Genomic DNA, 23851 nt, shown 5'->3' with positions numbered 1-23851 from the left:
TGTCAAAAGAAGTTACTTCAATTGTAGTTTAAAGAGTTAGTATTAATTTTTATGTGATCTGCCTACCTAAGTAAAATCGTTCTATTCAGAAGTCTCTGTTAATAGGTCATAGACTATTAAATTTTAAGAGAACCCTATTTACCTTGCAAACAGGTAAAATATTTGATTTTAAAAAGTTTTATTTTTTCTTGGCTGGTCAATTATTTGTTTGGACCATTGTCCACAGTATGTGAAATCATCCCTAGGCTATTACTTCTTCTTCTTTGGAAAAAGTAAGAAGCCTGCTGGAATTATAAGTGTTGGGGCAGAGAAAATAACCACAGTTAAGTAGTCTTAGGTGCAAACAGGTGTTGGAACTGCATGGGGTAAAGCACCAGTTTTGACACAAGAAAAAAGCTTAAAGATCTTTTTTCAACTATTTTCAGATTGCCGTCTAAAAAACCCTGACTGATTTCAGTCTCCTTGCAGGATCCTGAATCTGGCACTAGAAATTAAATAACAGTAGAGGCATGGCCTTGTTTTATAGTCAATTTTAGGAATCATGAACTACAGTGAAGTTCAAATACACCTAGAAAGTGAGACTTAATTGTTCAAAAATGAAGTCTGATGGCAAATAATCATCTAACCCTGGTAACATGGTCTATTGGGTTAGATAAACAAATGAGTAGAAAAAAGTGTTCAGTATAAGAGGCAATTCCAAATGTCATTCATATGTAACTTTCTATGAATTAGGGTCTCAAAGGACTAACTTGTCTTCAAGGCTTCCTATTATAGGTAAATGTTGCCAGCATCCATGCAAAAGAGAAGGTTTAGAATATGTGCTTACTTTTATATACATTCAGAAGATGCTAGTGACTTCTTCCATTCCTTCAAGTTACAAAATACCTCTCTGCCTTAAAACTGAGTGTCTGGGTACCTTCCTATACTCAAATTGATCATAGGGCTCTGTTCCCATTCTTCATCAACTTTTTTTTTTAAGCAAAAACCCTAGAATGACACAGATGTCTCTCATTCCCATTAACTTCCCTTTCACTTCAGAGGCAGTACATCTCCTTGTCTACTAGAATCGAACATCTTTCCCACAACTGCTCTGTTTTCAAAGCTAGCTTAGCACTGAACCAGATTTGATAAATAATTTCTTGAACATGATCTCGTCTTTTTTTTTTTTTTTTGGCTTCTCCCCAGCATCTAATATTTATGTTCTGTCATTATTTCAGACAATCCACTTGCGTATTTTTTTCATTCTCTGTTGTTTTAATTTAACAAAAAAAAAGATAATTTCAAATTTACATTAAACTAAGTTGAATACAAAGTCTCAGTGAAGGAGGTCTGGTGATTCCATTTACAAAAATATGACAACTGTCCTTTGGCCTTAAAATTTCAGGAAGGACACTTTACATGGCTTTGTGTTTGTATGTGTCAACAGCAGAGCATAGTGCTAGACTCTGGCATCCATTGTTAGATGTTCTTCAGCTATCAGAGCATTAAGTCTCTTTAGCAGATCATTTTTTTTTTGGTAAAGACATCCCTTTTGCAAAGTCTCCATGCTTTGGCTTTGGCTTAGGTCTTACATCTTCAGCAACATCTTCATTAAGTCACTGTCATGAAGTGTGTGTGCAGTTTCACATTCCTGGATCTATACATTCAGCTGGAGAATGGTCAGCATCACCTTCATAGCCAGTTTCTTTCTCAAGCTCCAGAAAAGCAGCTGCTTCTTGGTCTTCATTATCATCTACGAGACCTTTGGGGAATTCAAGGCATTAGCTTCCCAGTGGCAAATTGAACTGTTTTCCCAGAAGGGCACATTCATCATGAAGAGTTCTTTGCAGTGCTGAAACAACTGCCATACTATCATCCAAATGCCCTCTCCTGGCTGTACTTCTCACAGGTGCCCAAGTTCTTGTTTTACCAGTAAGACCCATGTACATTGTTTTTTTTTCAAGCTTGACCCCTTTTCCTTCTGAAATTAACTCCTCTGAAATAATAGTCTGTTCGGTATTTTCAGAATTGGTTGTTTTTTGGTTTTTCATTGTCCACTTTCCGGTTAGTCCTCACCATCCTCAGGGAGGAAGTTCATGACCGAGGTTTGGGGCGAAGGGAAAGGTGCTCTCTTGGGAAAGAGAATGAAAAAAGAAAGGACAAGTCCAAGGCAAAGTCTTGGAAGCCTTTCTGAATCTTGCCAAGCCATTTTTAGTCTTCTCCGGAATTGTAAGACAATGTTTGTCTTACAAACATTGTCTCACTAAGTTTGTGGTAGTTTGTTAGAAGAGGAATAGGAAACTTGTGCAGATGGGAAAGGACATCTTAAGAAGAATCTGCGAAATGCAAAGCCTTGAGGCATGACCTTTTCAGAAATGAGAGAGGTTTGGAGAATTTTGTGTCCACAGTCTGGTATAAGAATGGCCGAGGAAGAGATTCATACCACTTGAGATAGATAAGGTTACTTAAAATCAGACTAAGGTCTTCTGCATTTTTAAAGCAGATTTCTATCTTTTAAAATGATTCTGGCAGAAATGAGCTGGAAACACTGGAGATATAAGACCAAGCTTTTATTTTTAATATTCTATATGATTTTACTATATTCTAGTCATATTAGCCCTTCACAAATGCTTAAATTAGAAGAGCACAAAAGGATAGGTTTAGTTAAACCTAATAATGTCTTCTATCATGCTTTTTTCTTTGTTCATAATGATTCCTTATTTCATCTTCTTTTCTTATAGGAATGGACATAAAAATTACAATAAGAGTAGCAGTGTACTGTAATTTCTCCTAGGTACCTTACCATACGGTACCTGTCTCTCTAATTTAATTTAACTTGATCTGTTGAAAATTAGGCTTGTAAGGAAGGGCTCATATGTCATACTCATTAAAATGACATATTCCTTAAAGAATCTAATTCCAAAGAGACATGCATCCTTTAATAAGAAACATTTTCATGCTCCACAGCTAAGAAGTAAAAATTCAAAAAGGGTTCAATGAACAAAACAAAATGCATTTTAAAGTAATACTGATCATTAGGCAGATCATTTTTGCCTATTCAAATCTTTGGTTTAATAATTAATTTGTCTAGGAAAAGGCAACTGACTTTGGATGAACCCAATTAGATATTTAGGAAAATGTAATTTGTCTAACTATAATAATAAACAACCTAAAAATAATTTTCAAATTCATATCCCAAAGGATCTGAAAGTAAAAAGCACTGATGTTCATTTAAAATTAATAATAAAAAAGGAAAATTAACACAAACTTGACATACCATTTTATGCTACCTAAAGTACAGATTTTTAGTTATCTAATTTAAGAAATCTTGCAGTGAAAATAGCATACATATTCCTCACAAGAAGGATTTACAAACTGTATAACATTTTTTCTGTAACAGTTTTATAAAACTAATGTCATATAGAAAAAATCATAAGATGTTCGTTCTTACCGATATTATAATTTATTTTTATAATAGTAATAACTCAATAAATTATTTTTATCCTTTTCCTATTTTAAATAAATAGTTCAATGGAAATAAAAAAGTAAATTATCATAAAGATGGTAGTTAATGGTATATACTAGATAAAATTTTAAAAATTAAAAATAATGTGATTATTTAACATGAAAGTGTTTAATACATTAACATTGTGAACCATTATACTGCATTAAATATAATGACTATGAAGAACATATCGAAAAATAAGAGTGGCTTATTGTAGATAAAGTGGAAATATCATAATACTGTGAGCACTATGATAATAAGCTGTGTTTATGTGTAGATTTTGGTATGTTAAAATGAAATGTAATTGATGTGGTTAAATTGTTTTTTAGTTTTTGGTTTTTGTTTTTAAGTTTTCTTTTACATTTTTAGGGAGAATTTTTTAAGTTAATGGAATTTCATTTAAAACTAAAGAAGTAGGGGCGCCTGGGTGGCTCAGTGGGTTAAGCCGCTGCCTTCGGCTCAGGTCATGATCTCGGAGTCCTGGGATCGAGTCCCGCATCGGGCTCTCTGCTCAGCGGGGAGCCTGCTTCCTCCTGTCTCTCTGCCTGCCTCTCTGCCTGCTTGTGATCTCTCTCTGTCAAATAAATAAAAAAACAAAAAACAAAAAACTAAAGAAGTAATTATCTTTATAAACAATATGAATTCCAGATATATCTTAAAAATTCTTGTTTGAAAATTGCAGAAAACTGACAGAAAAATTGCCTTTTTAATTCCCTAACTATTTTAGGTGTTTTATTTTTTGATTTAGCTTTAAGTGTAGGAGTAGCTATATTGAAACAATATTTTAAAGTGTTTTTGTATAAAATAAATGACTACTCTTGCTTTTAGGCAAGAGTATTATCACCTGTTTCATGATATCATGAACCATATTTCATGAATCATATTTCAGATATTTTTTTCCTTCTTTCCATCAATATTGTATATTTGATTAATACTGCCAAAGCCTATAAGAAGTCCCTTAGAGAGATCTTTGTATCCCCAGAATAGCCAACATGACAGGTGGAGGTGCAAAGAAACGTGTGTGACCTGAGATAGTTTAATCTGTGTCCAGACATTTAAGTTTTCTAAAGTTCTGCTATTCATAATAATAATTTCTCTTTTTATATGGTATCTAGACTACTAATTCAATTTTCTATTCTTATTAAACTGGCTAGAAAATTTAGAACATGCTAAAAAGATCCTGTTAAGTAGAGGCACCAATGCCTTATACCTGGTTTTGATATTCATGACAAGTGCTTCACTTCTATTATGACATGTACAATTAGATCTTGGTAAAGTTTCTCTATCATATTTAGACATTTTTTTCTTATAGTCCAGTTTCACTTAAGTTTTTATTTTCAATTTCACTCAAATGCATAAAATGCTTTTTTTTTTTTTTGCTTTAACTATGCTTATTTTTTTTTTACCATGCACTTTTGGAACAAACATTAGTTGTTCATGATGAATTATTTTATCTAAACATTATTGACTTCAATTTGTCATTATTTTACTCAAACTCTTTGCATTTAAGCTCATAACTAAAATTTCTCTACGCATTTTGTGTACTCTGTCAAGCTGTAATGTTACCCTAATGATGGATTGATATCTTATTTAATGGGCTTATTTGGATTGGATGGATTGATATCTTATTTAATGGGCTATGAATATTTTTGTTCAATGAAAGTTAACTAAAACACTCCCCAAATTATATGAATCTGGTACCTTATTTACAAATGAGTATTTTAAAAATACTTCCTGATGGGTAATATGGTTATTATTTTATGTCTATGTGTTCTACATCATTTTGCATCCATTTCAGTCATTTTTTGAGCATGAATTTCTAAGTTTCTCTAAATGACTATACTTCTTCAGTTTGTGTTCTCTTGGATTATATATGTCTTTTTTTTCTTCTCAGTCTATTTATTTATTTATTTATTTATGACAGAGAGAGAATGTGTGCTAGTGGGGGAGGGGAGTACAGGAAGAGGGAGAAAAAGAGAATCTCAAGCAGACTCCATTCTGAGCACAAATCCCCATGTGAGGCTGGATCCCACAAGTCTGAGATCATGACCTGACCTGAAATAAAGAGTCAGACACTTAACTGACTGAGCCACCCAGGTGCCCTAATAAACTGCTTCAGCTCAGGTCCTGATCTTATGGTTCTGGATTTGAGGCCCTAGGTCACTCTCCACACTCAGTGGGCAGTCTGCTTCTCCCTCTCTCTTTGCCCCTCCCCCTGCTCATTCTCTCTCTTTCTTAATTATTAAAAAAAGAAGAAACATTTTAAACTTAGATTTACTTATATTCCTTAGGTTATATTAAAAAGGTTATTCTTTCTTTAATGTCTAAATTTTCTAATTTCAAATTTACTTTCTTCTTTGACCCAGATTTTCATTAAAAGGCTATTCATTTTCAGGGTTTTCATACTTTTCCTATCTTCCTTCAAGTCTTTTCCTAATTGTCACTTTCCACTGACAATTTCCCTGACCACACTCCACCTCCAAACTTGTCCTCTTTAATCTTTTCCTATGCTTGGTTTTTCTCCATAACACTTATCATTACTTAAAATATTGCATATTTTAATTCTTTTCTTTTTTTTATGGTCCATCTCTCCCTCCTAGTAAAAAGTAAGCTCCAAGAAAACCAATGTGTTTGCTAAGTTTTTTTCTTGCTCTCTCCCTAAAATGCAAAGATCTTCCCTGCTGAAAGAATATATAAAGATTTTATTTATTTATTTGAGAGAGAGAGTGAGAGAGAGCATGAGAGGGGAGAAGGTCAGAGGGAGAAGCAGACTCCCCTCTGAGCAAGAGCCCCATGGTGGGACTCAAACCTGGTATTCCAGATCATAACTTGAGCAGAAGGCTGTTGCTAGCATAACTGAGCCACATTGGTGCCCAATACATATATTTTTGAGTTAATGAGTCAATGAATAAATGGGATTTGATGGGAAAAGATTTTGGCTTATTTGCATGCTGTTGATCTTCTGACTTCTCAGTTTCCGCTAATAAACTCAGTTTCAGCATCATCATGATCGACTGTGAGAATTGAGTAGGAGACCATGTAGAACTCAGTTCTCAAATTCGTGAGAAAAATTTGCAATGCAGGATGATGTTTTTTGTAGGGCTTGGAGAAAGTGGGGTGCAACTGGATGCAAACTTAGTGACTTGGAAACCATTTTAACTTTATAAGGGAGCCCACTGTGAAAACCTTATATCTCCTGATTATCAAGGATGGCCCATAAATCGGTAAGTGTGGAGTCTATCTTTGCCTATTTGCTGCACACAAGTACTGGAATAACCAAAGCCTTTCACTGAACCCACCGTGAGAAGGATTTATACTGTTGGGTTCAGGAACATGTATACCTGCTTAACCTTGAGAATGCAGACCCCTCAGTACTCTTCCTAAGAGATACCCTGACTTCTTAAAAGTATTATGGCAAATTTCCTATTTTTCACTGCATTATCTTTCTTTTCCCCTTTGTTAATCTACGCCTGGTAAATAAACATTCATTCACAGATAGACATTCTTTGGTAGTAAGCAGTCTTATGTGTTTTGAAACAAAGTCCACACAAACTCAAGTTGGTAAAGGGGCCAGAATACAGTAATCCCCACTTCTCTGTGGTCTTGCTTTCTAGGATTTCAGTTAACCCTCCTTCACTCAACCATGGTCAGGAAGCAGATGATCCACCTTCTGATTATTGTCAGGTCAATATTAGCCTAGCAGCTCATCACAATTCCTTCATCATTTACCTCACTTCCTCATCACATAGGCATGTTATCATCTCACATCACTAGAAGAGTGAGTACAGTACAATAAGATATTTTGAGAGACCATATTCATGTAACTTTTATTACAGTGTGCTATATTTATTCTATTGTATTATTAGTTATTGTTGTTAATCTCTTACCATGCCTAATTTACAAATTATACTTTAACATGGGTATATATGTAGAGGAAAATCATAGTATGCATAGAATCCAGTATATCTGTGTTTCAGGCATTCACTGCAGGTCTTGGATCAAAATCCCCATGCATTAGTGGGGAGCACTATAGGTAAAGGAAAGGCATCCAAATAAAATGCATCCAAATAAAAACGCAAATGCTGTGTTGATTAAATAGGGTAAACAGAAAATAACTGTAGAACTTTAAAAAATTCCATTTCTTAATTATTAAATATAATTAAGTAATGGAAGACAAGACTCGGAAGGGTGAATAGAGATAATATTCCACAGGAATAAAAAAATATAAAAATATAATGTAAATGTAAAATAAAATGTAAAATGTAAATGTAAAAATAACTAATAAAATCATACAAGACAAAAAGAAAAGATTCCAAACATTCAAATAGAATAAAAACAGATGGTACACCAAAGATAGAGAGAGAAGTCGGGGGGGAGGGGTTGGAGGAGGGAGGAAATTAGTATAGACTCATAACAGTGAGAAATATCCATTACTCATAATATATTCATGATATTCACAATACATTCAACCACTTGCTCAATCTTAGAATACACAAAAGAGATTTCAGAATTACCAACATAAATTCTATAAAAAGAATCCTACTAGCTAGAGTTTCATATTTCTTTAACAGTTTCATATTTCTTTAACAGTTTGTTAAGGGCATATAGTCCAAATACAGTGCTCAAGATTTACTTGGATTAGTTCTTTTACTCTCTTCAGAGTGAGTTTGGTTATGCTATTTATGTGAATTCAGTTTAGTCCAACTCTTTCTGTTTGAGTTCCATTTTTCATGGTACCTTTACCAGAACTGCTCATAGTTTTCATTTATCTCCCTCTCCCCAACTGTTTCTCAAAGAAACTGACTCACTCCTTTCTCTCTCTCCCTTTCCCTTTTTCTCTCTCCCTCTTCCACCTTCCCTTTCTCCCCACAATGTAAAAATCTTTCAATAATCAGAAACATATCAAAATATATATGAATAAAACTGACACAATATGACATCCTTCATTCCTTCTTTTTTTCCCCAATTATGGTCCATCCAACTATTTATAGGTAAGCAATACCATGCAGCTATGGTTTAGTTCTCCCATTTTTTAGAGAATAGCCACAGATATATTTTCCTACTACCTCCCTTATTTTGTAACACAACATGAAACATATTATTATTTTTTCCACTTAAAATATGCCCCCCATCACTTCTTAGCCTTTTGGCTAAAATCAAGTGTAAAATATGCCCTAGAATCATGCTAATGTTCCTCATTATTTTTACAGCTTCATAGTATATCATAGTACATTGTATCTATATACATTGCTGATCTAGCTAATCCTCTAAGTTTGTGCATTTAATTTCCCATAGTTTTTCAATTACAAATAATGCTCCAAGTATGTAGTAATGTTACAGTATGTGGTACTACATATATAGCGTATACATATATATATCAGAATTATTATAAATATATCATATATTTGTATTTATATTTATATGTTTATACTTTGTATTTTATATACATTATTTAATAATAAATAAATTGTTTCATATTATCTAATATATTAAAGTAGATATTATTTAAATATTAAAATAAGGTTATATCCCCTAGTTAAATTTGTGGAAGTGAGATTAATGGGTTAAAGAAAATATGTAGATTTATTGGATATTATCAAATTCCCTTCCTTAAGGATGTGACATACCTCAGTAAGATTTAGGAGTCATAGTCTCACCACACAGCTTCACCACAGAGTGAGCTGTAATCTCTCTCTCTCTCTCTCTATCTACTTATCATCTACATACCTAACTACTAAATACATATGGATCTACCTATATAACTTGTAGCTTATCTGAATTTTGCCAGTCTTGTAAATGAAAAATATCTCAGTATTGTTTTTACATTTCCTTTACTGTAAGGAAAGTTACACAATTTTTCATATATGTAAGGGCTTTTTTGTATTTTTAAATAAATTTTGTTTATTTCTTTGCCTATTTTTTGGAGTTTTTTAAGGACTTAATTTTTTTTTTAAGATTTTATTTATTTATTTGACAGGCAGAGATCACAGAGAGAGAGAAGAGAAAGCAGGCTCCCTGCGGAGCAGAGAGCCCGATGCAGGGCTCAATCCCAGGACCCTGGGACCATGACCTGAGCCGAAGGCAGAGGCTTCAACCCACTGAGCCACCCAGGCGCCCCAAAGGACTTAATTTTTTAAACAGATTTGAGTTCACAAAATTGAGAGGAAAAATACCTTTGCTCCATTATACTGCCTTTGCTACTGTCAAAGACTAGTTGACTATATTTATGATTGTCTATTTCTAAGCTTGTAAGTCTGTTCTATAGATCTTTTAGTCCATTCTTCCACCAATACCACCCTCTCTTGATTACTGTAGCTTTATAGTAAGTTTATAATGGGTTGTTAGTTCTTATCTGTTCTTCTCCTTCAAAATTGTATTGGCTATTTTGGTTCCTTTGCTTCTCTTTATAATCTCTAAAATAAGTTTATTGACATCTACAAAATAATTTGTGGAGATTTTGGCTGGGATTATATTAAATTTATAGATCAATTTGGGAAAAAGTGATATCTTGACATTATTGAGCATGCTTATCCATGAACATGTAATATATCACTATACTTTGATTTCCTTCATCAGAGCTTTTTTGGTTTTCCTTATACTGATTTTGTACATATATTATTAGATTTATTTATAAGTGTATCATTTTTTGAGTCCTAATGCAAATGGTATTTATTTTTAATTTCAAATTCCACTTCTTCACTGGTGGTATACAGAAAAATAATTGATTTTTATTATGTTAACTTTATACACTGAAACCTTACCATAAATCTTATTAACTGGAGTTTTTTTGTCATTCTTTCAGATTTCTACATAGATAATCACATCACAGCAAAGACAGTTTTATGTCTTCTTTCCAAATAAGTATACCTTTCATTTCCTTTTCTTGTCTTATCACACTAGAAGGAAAACTTTGAATTTTTTATCAGTAATTATGATGTTAGCTATAGGGGTTTTTTGGTAGATATTATTTACCAAGTTGAGGAATGTACCCCTCTATTCTTTGTTTCTTAAGAGTAATGATCATGAATAATTATTAGTTTTGTCAAATAATTCTGCAGCTGTTGATATGATCATGTGATTTTTTCTTTTTCCCCTGTTGTTGTTAGGGGATACAGTCACTGATTTTAAAATACTGAAAGAGCCTTACATATCTAGGATAAATCCCATTTTGTCATGGCATAATTCTTTTTATATATTGTTGAATTAAATATGCTAATATTTGTTGAGAATTTTTATATCTTTGTTCATGAAAGTTACTGATCTAGAGTTTTCTTATAATGTTTTTGTCTGCTTTTGGAGTAGACTGCAGAGTAATGCTAGCCTCAGAGAATGAATTAGAAGTGTTCCCTCTGTTTCTATCTTCTGAAAGAAATTGTAGAGAATTGATTTAACTCTTTAAATTTTTGGTGGAATTCATTGATGAACCAGTCTACATCCAGAGTTTTCTGGTTTGGACTTTTGAATTGGCTAATAGCCACCAATGCATTGAATGTTAATGTGGAGAGTAGAATACCCTTTTCCTCTTCTTTTTATGTTATTGAGAATATCACTCATGTTTCTGCATCTACTGAGATACTGATTTTAGGGTTAAGATTATATAAATTGTACGTGTCGTGTTAAAAAATTAAACACCAGTTATTATAGCCTTGATTTTTTTTCTCCCCACCAGGAATGGGATATTATGCAAAGGTTTTTCCATCATCTCTGGAGACAATCAGATAATTTTCTCCTTAGGCCTATTAATACAGTGTAGAGAAAAGAGTTAACATATCAGACCTCATGGCTGTTCTTTGAAAAACCTGTCTATAAGTTGGCATGTAGGAGCTTGGATTTTGGGAGGATCATCATCACTCTAATGGATGAGTGGCTTATTGCCTAAGCTTTTTGCACAAGCAATGTGGTTTACAGGAACTCCCTTGTTTTCCTACAGGAGTCTGGAATTTTGAGAAATGTTAGATAGAAGATGCCTGTGTAACCAGCCTGTCACAGAAACCCTGGACACTCAGCCCCTGATGAGCTTCTCTGGTTGACAATATTTCACACAGGTTGTCAAAACTTGTTGCTGAGAAAATTAACTATAGCTTGTGTGCCTTCACTGGAAAAGGACTCTGGGAAACTTGTACCTGGTTTTATCTGGATTTTTCTTCATATGGCTTTTCTCTTTGCTGATTTTCTTTCTATCCTCTCACCATAATAAATCATAACTATAAATATCACTATATGCTGATTCTGTGAGTCCTAGCAAATCATCCAAACAAGAGTTGGTCTTGGGGATCTCCAACACATATAGTGTTTTATGTTAGTGGATCTCCTAATACTGTATTAATATTATGTTTCTAGAATAAATCTCACTTGATTGTGCCACATTAGTTTCTAATGAGGTGTTGTATTCTCTTTGCTATTATTTCTAGAACTTCTGAATCAATATTAATAAGTGATATTGTCTATAACTTTCATTTTTAACTCTATCATGTTTAGATATAAATATATTTATTCACAAAAAGAATTAGAAGTTTTCATTTTCTATGAGCTGGAAAAGTTTGAAAAGCACTGGGACTATCCAGCCTTTGAAATTTTGAAGGGAGTTTTCCTTTGAAATCATGTGGCTTGATGATTTATTGCGAAGAAATTTCTTGATAAACTTGTCTATTCTTACATGGAAATTAGCCTATTTAGGTCTTTGATGTATACTAGGGTCACTTTTTATTTTACTTTATTTTAAATTTAATTCCACTATAGTTAACATACAATGGCACATTAGTTTCAAACGTACAATGCAGTGATTCAACAATTCTATACATTATTCACTGCTCAGCATGTTAAGTATACTCTTAATCCCTTCACCTATTTCACCCATCCCCCTGCCCACATCCCCTCTGGTAACATCAGTTTGTTTTCTATAGTTAAGAGTCTGTTTTTTGGTTTGTTTCTTTTTTCCTTTGTTTGTTTTGTTTCTTAAATTACACATATGAGGGATCATATGGTATCTGTCTTACTCTGACTTATTTCACTTATCATTATACTCTCTAGATCCATCCATGTTTTTGTTCTTTCTTATGGCTGAGTACTGTTCTGTTATATATATAATATATATGTATCTCATATCTTCTTTATCCATTCATCTGTTGATAGACACTTGGGCTGCTTCCATAACTTGGCTATTGTAAATTTTTCTGTAATAAGCATAGGGATGCATTTGCCTTTTCAAATTAGTGTTTTTGTATTTGGATAAATAACCTGTAGTAGAATTACTGGGTCATATAGTAATTCTGCTGTTAATTTTTTGAGGAACTTCCATACTGTTTTCTACAGTGGCTATGCCTATAGTAGGGTCAGTTTTGACAAAACATTTCCCTAGAAAATTCCCATTTCATCTTTCAAATATATTACAGAATAAGATTGTTTTTCAATGTATTCAGTTTTAATGATTACCCCCTTTCTTATTTTGATTACTTATGTTTACTTTGTTTTCTTCAAGGTGTCTTGTTATTGGGTTTTTTGTGAACTTTCCTCAAAAGTATCATCTTTTACTTAGTAATCATATATCAACAATTTTCTTATCTCTACACTGTCGATTTTTGCTTTTATCTTCACTTTCCTTGTTTTTTTCTTTTGTTTCACTTGTTTTTCTATCCCTATACTATCTCTGATCTCAGAATTTCATTCACTTATATTTTTAATTTTTATTTATAAAATGGTTTAAGTTTTTCATATATTCTGTTATAGAATACTTCATTACCACTAATTTATAGAAAAAATAATTAAATTTAAATTGTATTTTATCTTTTGTCAAAGAGTTTAATAAAAAAATAGAAAAGTTACAGAAATAGTTGAGATCTAGTTTACATACAATTATAATACATTACGAACATTAAATAGTCCACTTGTTTTAAATTTCTAGATTAACCATGAGTAGCTGCAACAATTGTACAGTATAAAAGCTATAAATAGCCTTCACTTTTCACTAGAAAACTTCCTATAACAGAATATGAAACAGCTTGAAACTAATGGGAAGATCACATGTTGGAAATAGAGCATCTTGACTTTCCTATTTCTACCTGATGGAGGCCAAAGAACTTCAATAGTTCACAGGCTATGCGGAGACAAATTAGAAAAGAAACATAAAATAGAGATATTTGTGTAGAGTACATTGCCCAGAGATGCAACAAATTGGTCTTTCTAAAAATGATATGGTGCAATGGAGACAGCTAAGAGCTTGTTAGCAATGCCTACAGGTCTCAAGGGGTTTAAAATGTTCAGAAACAGAACAGAACATAGTTTGGTATATTTTCACAGAGACTCAAAAAGTTTTTGCAAAACTCACTCTGCAAATCTTCAGGAAAAAGCGTACTTTTTTTACTGTTTTCTGGTTAACTTTCTCTATTCTTAGAATAATCCTCAAAACCATTTTGGGGTGGTCCCCATAGCCCACAAATCTGGCAATATTGATGGGAGTCATACCATTCTGACAGCTGGACCTGACTGGAGGAAGTGTTAGTGGGGAAGTGTGTCACTTTTAATTATGATAGGCAGATCTCCTGAAGTGACATTGATTATGAAGTTTGTTCTGTATATATTTGTCTAATTTTTTTCTTTTTGTTATTTACCTGCATACAAGCATCTGGTATTTAATGCTGATCCTATATATTTATATCCCTTGTATTTCTCTAGTGTCTTTATTGCCCCTGCATTCTCTCTCCCACATGATATACTTCCTCATATAGACCATTGAAAAACTTTTCACTATTCCAGGTAGTTTCCCTTCAGTAATTGATTAATCTTTTAAGTCTTCCTGGTCAAGGCACCACCCTCTTTCACCCGAATTATTACAGTAATCTCCCAACTAGACTTTCTGATTTTTGCTGTTGTTCCCCTATAGTCTATTCTTAATGTGACAGCTATTGTGATAATAAAGTGTGTCTCCTCTGTTGAAATGTGGCTTCTTGTGTCTCTAAGAGATAAAGCCAAATTATTTAAAATGACCATGGAAATCCAACATTCTGAGTCTTTCTTATATCTCCCTGACTTTACCTTCTACCACTTCTCTCCTTTTTTAGCATTTCACACACCCCAGATACAGTGATTGTAGAGGTATTAAACTGAGTTTGCTGCCTGTTTCATCAAAGTTTTTCTCAAGGCAAAGGGGATAGAGAAGTTTCTGAAATTCCTGTAGGAAGTATATTATAGTTCCACTTAAAATAATGTAAACATTTAATCAATTTTAGGGGCTCTTTTTTTTCTTTTAATAAGTAACAAAATTTAAATGTGGTTTCAGAAAAAATTTTTCATTGAGATCAGGAATCTCTGTTCACTTATGATTGTGGATAGTTACTTAAGTATATTTAAATTCCCATTACTGGACTTCTACTTTATAGTCATTACATTGGAGTCAAAAGCTGCTAAATTATATTAGCTTACCAGGATAAAGCACAGTTAGTTAAGATAAATTTTGTCAAGGATAATATTTTATTTGTAAAAACTGTATTACAAATGATTCTTTCATGTAAATATTGTTGTTTGTCCATATTTACAGGCCCCCTTAAAAAATATATACAGGGTGGCGGGATGGCTCAGTCAGTTAAGCATCCAACTCTTGGTTTCGACTCAGGTCATGATCTCAGAGTTGTGAGACTGAGATCCAAATCAACTCCATGCTTGGTGGGAATCTGCTTGAGATTTTCTCCCTCCCTCCTCCTCTATGTCTCCCCCTGCTCACACACATGCTCTCTCTCTTCCAATAAATAACATCTTTAAGTAAATAAAAAAAGATTAAAACATTACCAATAACATATAAATGCATGGGATTTTAAACCTCTTCAGAAAACAGTTTTAAAGAAAAGGGAGGATATAATTTTTGGGAAACTTTTTATTGAGAGTCTTGGATAGCATTAACCTGTTTAATTATTATAATAAAGGAAGTGAGAATTTTAATCCCATTTAAAAGGAAATTGAGTCTCAGAAAGGCAAAATGGTTCTTTCGATATCATAAAGCATGTATGCATCAGAACTGGGACTTAAATCATTTCTCTCTATAAACATTCTGCTCTTTCAACTCTGCCATCCAATGGTCTCTTAAACAACTGTAATGACTTTTGATATAATGACCACATATGTGTATTCATCAGTTTTAAAATCTTTACATATCAGGAAAATGTTTACTATCTGATTATATATTAAATTGAATTTGTTAAAATAAGCATTTAAACGTATACTATTATGTATCACATAAATATTTTAAGTGTAGCATTTTTTTTTCTTAAAGGAAGATTTTAGCAATTAGGATAATTTTAGAGAAAAATAGTTTTCTTTTTCTGAAGTATAATTTATATATAGTAAAACTTGCTCTTTTCTTTAAAGATTTTACTTATTTATTTGAGCGACAAAGAAAGAGAGAGCATGAGTGTAGTGAATGACAGAGAAGTCTCCTGCTGAGCAGGGCTCAATCCTGGGACTCTGGGATCTTGACCCCAACTGAAGGGAGACACCTAACCAACTGAGCTACCCAGGTGCCCCAAAACCCCCTCTTTTTGATTAGTTCTGTAAGTCTTGATAAAGGTACTCAGAAGTATAGTTATCACTGCAATTGAGATACGGAACTGTTCCATCACTACAAAATATTGCACTTTGCTTCCTTGTGTTTCAATCCCTATACTACCACTTCTAACTCCTAATAATTACTAATCTGTTTTTATGTTTCTGTTTTGTTGTTGTTGATCCTACCATTTTTCCTTTTCCAGAATATCATATAATTGGGATCATGTTAAATGTAGCCTTTTGAATCTGGCTTTTTTTACTAGCATAATGTATTTGAAATTTATGCTGTTGCATAGATCAGTGGTTTATTCTTTTTCATTGCTAAATAAATATTTCATTGCATGAATGTATCACAATTTATTTATTCATTTACTAATAAAGTTTCCTTCCAGTTTTGGCAATAATGAACCAAAATACTATGAAATTTTGGGAAGATTTTTGTTGGACATAAACTTCATTTCTGTTGGGTAAACATCTAAGAACAGATTACTGGGTTTTATGTAAGTGTGGCTTAATTTTATAAGAATCTGCCAAACCAACTTCAAGAGTAGTTGCACTGGAAAAGTAGATTTAGTATTGTATTGTGAATCCATCTGTTCAATAACAGATTTCCTAATACTAATAACTGTATTTTAATCTACTATGAAAAGCTATGCTATAGAAAAATTCAGCCTATTATCCTAAACATTATTTATTTATTTATTTTGAAATTTTATTTTATTTTATTTATTTGACAGAGAGAGAGACAGGTCACAAGTAGGCAGAGAGGTAGGCAGGTGGGGGGAAGCAAGCTCCCTGCTGAGCAGAGAGCCCAGTGCAGGACTCGATTCCAGGACCCTGAGATCATGACCTGAGATGAAGGCAGAGACTTAACCCACTGAGCCACCCAGGCACCTGTATCATAAACATTTTCTATGTTAGTCATGTTGATTTCATAGTATTCAGATTTGCATCCTAATAATGGAGACTCAAAACTAATAATGAATAACAAGTTGGTAGTGAGTTGAAATATTTTTTAAATGAATGTGTTCAGTAATTTTCTCAATTAAATGATTAATATGTTCTTCAAAATTTTTAATTAATTCCAGTATTAAAGTATTATAAATTAAACTTAGATCTTTTGAATAATTAGGGTAACTATATTAAAGTTGGAACTCAGAAAACCTGCTTTTACAATAATGTTCAACTTGAAATAAAGTAATAGTCAAAGCTTACTGTGCAAAACAAATTTAGCAACATTGATGTGATAGCCAGTCTTCCAAAACTACATTTTATTTTCATATGTCCATTCAAAGGACATCTTAACATTTGTTGACAATTGGTTTTTTTTTTTCTAGAAAACTCCTGATGTATGGAACAGTAATTAACAGATCAAATGGAAATATTTCAACTTCTTCAGCTGGAGTAACCATTCCCAAAATGGATCTAATGTTGGTACATGCTTGTATCACTGACGAATCTCATCAGGATCACCTGAGTGTGAACCCTTTACTGTTTGACTGTTACATGATTTAATCAAGAAAGTCTTGCTGAATATAAATACACCATAAATGTGATGGCTAACTCAAATGGCTTCCTCTTCCATAACTTCCTCACAGTATAGTCTAAAAATACAAGAACTATTTATTTATCTCTGTGAATATTCCTTCTACCATGATTAACTCTCTTCACCCCATCCCTAACTTTAATAGGACTGTTAAGTTTTAGTATTGATCATTATATCTTTTTTCTACACTCAGTAATCTGAAAGAGGAACAAATTCCATCACTTGTCATCATAATCTCAGTTTTTCTTTCCAGCCTAACTTCTCTTAGTTTTCAGAATCTCTGTGCACAAGGGAAATTAGATTGTTTAAATGTGCCTTAAATATATATAGTTCCTCTATGCCTTTCTTATGCTTTTTCTCTCTGATTTTGCTGTGTGTGTGTGTGTGTGTATGTGTGTGTGTGTGTGTGTGTGTGTGTGTGTGTGTACATTTATCTCTAGGGCACACTGGTAATTTTTATTTCTTTATTTTTATTTCTTCCTGTATATTTTTACATATTTTCCAAGCTTTATATAACGGATATAATTTGTCACAACAAATTATAGATGATTCCTACTGATAAGGAAATTAGGCTCAGCAATATTCTTAAGTACAATATTCTTAAGTACCTTATCATAAAAGAAAATTTCATTGCAATGAGTCTTTCCCTAACCCCTTAACTTGATATTATATATATTTCTTTTTGGAGCTCTCGCAATTCATCATTAAAGCATTGATTCACAGGTGCATCTTTTCAGTAAAGTTAAGAATCATTATTAATGACTTCTTCCTCCACTCACACCACGAATAGCTGTTCAAACTCCATGTTGATTTTAAACATTTTTCAGACTTTCCAGTTTCAAACAGCACTACCCAGATGTGCATACCTAATGTCTCTTAGCCTTCACACTGGTTCTTTTTTCTCTGGTTTCTTTTCTCTACCAAAGTATCCTCCATCTAAAATAAGATTTTGCATGTATTATTGACCATGTACCACACAATGTGATTGATAAATTATGAATCAAACAAATGGAAGACAACAGAAATAACAAGTTGAATTTTGCTTACTCAATTGGCCAGATAACTAAATCCAAATTCACTAGTACTACATACAAGATTTGTCATGCAAGCCATACTGTGAATACCTTTACACATCTGGTTGAAGTTTTATAGACAGATTTTTGTTAACAGCAAAATATCCTGAATCATATTGAAACTTATTAATCATCTATAGCTATTTTTGTCAAAATAAGATTAGGTAATTGATGATATCCAATGACTTTCTAATAGATATGTATGTAGACATGGTCAGTTTAATTGGAACAATGTCTAGATCCTCAACCGTCTGTGTACTCTTTTCTTAGTATTCTACATGAGAATGAATCTGATGTCCTATAGGGTCTCTGTTCCCACCACTTTTTTTTTTTTCCATATATGTCCTTCACTCATCCAATCTAAGTCATATGGTACATTTTTGAGAAACACTGGTGTCCATGTTAAGGAATAGATAAGACAGAGCTACTTATATGAGTATGCCTAAATCTCAATATTGTAATGTTGACTGCAAAACAGGTTGAAGAGAATGCTTGCAGAATATTACTCCTTATATAAATATTTAAAACTTAAGAAAGCATCATAAATGGTTTTACAAGTACATACTAATATACTATGTCCAGACTACGTAAGACAGCATATACATACATGATCTCTGGAGGCAAAATGCTTAGGGTCAAATTCTAGTCCAACTCCTACTGGCTATGTGACTTTATAATTTTTTTTTTAAGATTTTATTTATTTGTCAGAGAGAGAGGGAGAGAGAGCGAGTGCAGGCAGACAGAATGGCAGGCAGAGGCAGAGGGAGAAGCAGGCTCCCCGCCGAGCAAGGAGCCCGCTGCGGGACTCGATCCCAGGACGCTGGGATCATGACCTGAGCCGAAAGCAGCCGCTTAACCAACTGAGCCACCCAGGCGCCCCTGGCTATGTGACTTTAGACAGCTGCTTACTCTCTTAAGGATGTTGCTTTCTCTTATGTAAGATGGGGACACTATAGTTGCTCATTTATGGAATTTGCATGATAATATAAGATACTTAGAACAATTTCTGGTATAGGTACAACTCAAATAGATACTGATTTTATGGTTGCTATATTAATGAAAGGAGAAACACAAACAGTATATGCCACCTTGAAGGTTGTGTTTATTCTTCCAGAGGAAAGAGAAAAATTCAGTAGTGACAAGGTTTTATTTATATCTGTACCATTTCATTTCTTAAAAAAAAAAAGAAAGAAAGAAATACAAAACAAAACAACAACAACAACAAAAAACCAGAATCTGAGGCAAATATCCTACTTCTGTATGACCTAATCTTAACTAGCTAATCACACCTTCAACTACCCTATTTCCAAATAAGGTCATCTCCTGAGGAGGATTTCAACATAGGAGTTTTGGGGAGACAAAATTCAAACCATAACAAAAGTACACCCCTGAAGAAGTACTAGGACTTCAAACCCAACCAGGACATTCTTCTTAGTGGAAATCTTCCTTAATGAGTTTGGAAGTTTCTCAAACGAGCAGCCCTGATTTTGAATTAAGAAGCAAGTTTTATATGCAAATGTGAGAACAAAATGACTAAGTTGAGTCCCCACATGCTTTACCTCATCAACATCATGGGGGCAAAAGTGGAAGAAAAAAAAATGGAGAAGATTAGATCCCCACTGAGTGTTTCTTATGAGAAAAATGCAGAAAAGAGAAAACTTACATTATATTTTTTAGAAGGTTTCTCAGGGAAGGGAATATGTTGTATTTGAAGCATGCCAAGGAAGAAAGAAGAGAAAATGTTTCAAGAATGGCAGAGAGAACTTAGCTTTCATTTATATTTTCCCCCTTTTTAAATATATGGTTTTTACATTTTTTTTTGTCTTCACAAAGAAAACAGAGTTATGTGACCAATTTATAAAGAGCATCAAAGACATAGTCAAATGAGCTCTGCCTCTGTATTTTTATTAAACAAGACCACCACAATGTGGCGCCATGGTTGTAGGACACTTTGAGAGACCAGGAACTACACTGGCTAAGCTTGACTAAGGTTAATATAAATCCAGAAATGAATAATTCCTGCTGTTGTTGGATATGATTTGGGCTAAGGAAAAGACCTTAATTTGCCATCAGGAACCATATCAGCTAATACTGTACTGATCAAAGACACCCAAGAAAACATCACTCAAAGCTGTGCTGCAACGGCCCCTTCCCTTGACACAGCTCTGCAGTTAAAGCAAGTAGAGGGAAGAAGCAGTAGAAGGAAGAAGCAAGTGGGGGAAGAAGCAGTATTTGACATGAACAAATAACATATAAATAAGTTATACAATACCCAAAAAACAATCCAATTAAAAATGGACAGACACGGGCACCTGGATGGCTCAGTGGGTTAAGCAGCTGCCTTCGGCTCAGGTCATGATCTCAGGGTCCTGGGATTGAGTCCCACATCGGGCTCTCTGCTCAGCAGGAAGCCTGCTTCCCTCTCTCTCTCTCTCTGCCTGCCTCTCCGTCTACTTGTGATCTCTGTCAAATAAATAAATAAAATCTTAAAAAAAAAAATGGACAGACACATGAACAGAAGCATTTGAAATGAACAAATTTTTTTAATCTATTTTTTAAATTTTTTAATCTATATTTTTAAATAAAGGCGTTATTAATGTTATAGTATATTCCCTTGAAACTTACTTTGTCAACGGTTTTTATCATGAATAAATGTACTTTGTCAAATTCTTTTCTCTTCCATCTTTTGAAATGATCATCTGGTTTTTATCCTTTCTCTTGCTGTTATGATGTATCACACTGATTGATTTGCAAGTATTGAACCACCCTTTTATCTCAGGAATAAATCCCAGCTGATTGTGGTAAATGATTTCCTTTAAAATATATTGTTGCATTCAGTTTGCTAATATTTTCTTGAGGATTTTGCATCTCTGTTCATCAGAGATATTGGCCCATAGTCCTCTCTCTCTCTCTCTTTTTTTTTTTTTTTTTTTTTGTAGTGTCTTTATCTGGTTTTGGTAACAGCATGATATTGCCCTTACAGAATGGATGTGGAATCTTCCCTTCCTTTTTTATTTTTTCTGGAATAGTTTGAGAAGAACAGGCATTAACTCTTCTTTAAATGTTTGGTAGAAGTCACCTATGAAGCAGTCTGGTCCTGGACTTTTTGGGAGTTTTTTGATTACTGATTCAATTTCACTGCTGGTATTTGGTCTGTTCAAATTTTCTATTTCTTCTTGATTCAGTTTTGGGAGGTTATAGGTTTCTAGGAATTCATCTATTTCTTCCAAGTTGTCTAATTTGTTGGCATATAATTTTTTATATTTTCTTATATTGTTTGTATTTCTGTGGTGTCAGTTGTTATTTCTCCTCTTTCATTTCTGATTTTGTTTATTTGTGTCCTCTCCTTTTTTCTCTGAGTCTGGCCAAAAGTTTATCAATTTTGTTGATCTTTTCAAAGAACCAGCTCCTGGTTTCATTGTTCTGTTCTCCTGGGTTGTTTTATTGGGAGGGTGGGATAGAGTTTCGATTTTGTTTATCTCTGCTCTATTTTTTTTGTTTGTTTTTTATTTTTTTCCTTCTACTGGCTTTGTGTTTTGTTTGTTCTTTTTCTAGATCCTTTAGATGTAATGTTAGTTTGTTGTGTTTTTGTTGTTGTTGTTGCTTCTGGAATTAGGCCTGTCTTGCTATAAAGTTCCCTCTTAGAACATTTTTTGTTGTATCCCAAAGATTTTGGACTATTGTGTCTTCATTTTCATTTATCTCCATTCACTTTTTAATTTCTTCACAGATTTCTTGGTTGATCTTTTCACTGTTTGGTAACATTTATTTCACCTCCCTATATTTGTATTTTTTCTAGATGTTTCCTTTGGATTCTGAATGTATCTGTTAGATCCATCTGGTCCAATGTGTCATACAAAGTCACTGTTCTCTTGTGGATTTTCTGTTTGGATGATATATCCATTAAGTGGGGTATTACAGCAAGCCTCCTACTATTATTATATTACTATCAATTCCTTTATGTTTATTAGCTGCTCTATGTATTTGGGTGCTCCCATGTTGGGTACATAAGTCTTTACAATTGCTGTATCTTCTTGTTGAATTGTTCCCTTTATGGTTATACAGTATGCTTCTTTGTCTCTTTTTACAGGTTTGTTTTTAAATCTTTTACACAATAAAAGTATTATTACCCCAGTTTTCTTTTCATTGCTATTTGCATGATAAATGTTTCTTCACCCCTTCACTTTCTAGCTGCATGCATCTTTAGGTCTGAAATGAGCATTTTGTACACAATATATAGATCGGTCTTGCTTTTATCCATTCCATCATCCTACTATATCTTTTTTTCCTCCAGTGTTTAGTCCATTTACATTCAAGGTAATTATTGACAGATGTGTACTAATCACCATTTTATTACTTATTTTATGTTTGGCTGTCTTTGTAGTTCTTCTTTGTTCCTCTCTTTTCTTGCTGTCTTGTAGTTTCTTGGCTTTCTTTAATGATATATTTGGATTGGATTCCTTTTCCTTTTTTTTTTTTTTTTTTGCTTTTATTACCAGTTTTTTATTTGTAGTTACCATTAGGTTTATATATAACATCTTCTGCATATAGTAGTCTATATTCTTTACTCCTCTCCTTGCCACATTTTAGGTATAGCATGTCATACCTTATATCCTTCTATTTTGTTATTCTCCAGACAGAATTTTATACAGTTAATTTTACTGACCTAGTTTTGTGCTTCTTACTTTTTTTACTTCAACTTATGATCTCTCCATTCTTCTCAAAGACTCCCCTTAAACATTTCTTGTAAGGCTGGTTTAGTGGTCATGAATTCCCATAGTTTTTGTTTGGGAAATTCTTTATCTCTCCGATTCTGAATTGGAATATTCAGAATAATCAGAATATTCGGCCTTGCTGAATATTTTTTTTTGAAATGTCTCAATTTTTACTTTTTTATTATTAAGTTCAATAAGCCAGCATACAGTATGTCATTAGTTTTTGAAGTAGTGTTCTTGGTTGCAGGGGTTTTCATTTTTTAATTTTTTTCTGTTTGTTTGTTTTCTTTTCTTTTAGCACTTGGAATATACCATGCCACTCCATTCAGGCCTGCTAAGTTTCTGTTGAAAAATCAGCTGATAGCCTTTATGGAGTTTCTCCTGCATGTAACAATTTTCTTTCCTCTTGCTGCTTTTATTTATTTTTTATTTTTATTTTTTTTTAAGATTTTATTTATTTATTTGGCAGACAGAGATCACAAGTAGACAGAGAGGCAGG

The 23851-nt window shown here is 33.2% G+C and overlaps 1 pseudogene; it reads right to left on the bottom strand.

Annotated features, from left to right (window-relative positions):
* Window positions 1-1372: 1372 nt before the first annotated feature.
* On the bottom strand, window positions 1373-2030 carry LOC125081352 (ADP-sugar pyrophosphatase-like; annotated as a pseudogene).
* Between the last annotated feature and the right edge of the window lie 21821 nt (window positions 2031-23851).

The sequence above is a fragment of the Lutra lutra genome, chromosome 11 (assembly GCF_902655055.1).
Source record: "Lutra lutra chromosome 11, mLutLut1.2, whole genome shotgun sequence".
NCBI classification, from domain to species: Eukaryota; Metazoa; Chordata; class Mammalia; order Carnivora; family Mustelidae; genus Lutra; species Lutra lutra.
The sequence above is the reverse complement of the archived record's forward strand: the minus strand, read 5'-3'. Positions and strand labels throughout refer to the sequence as shown.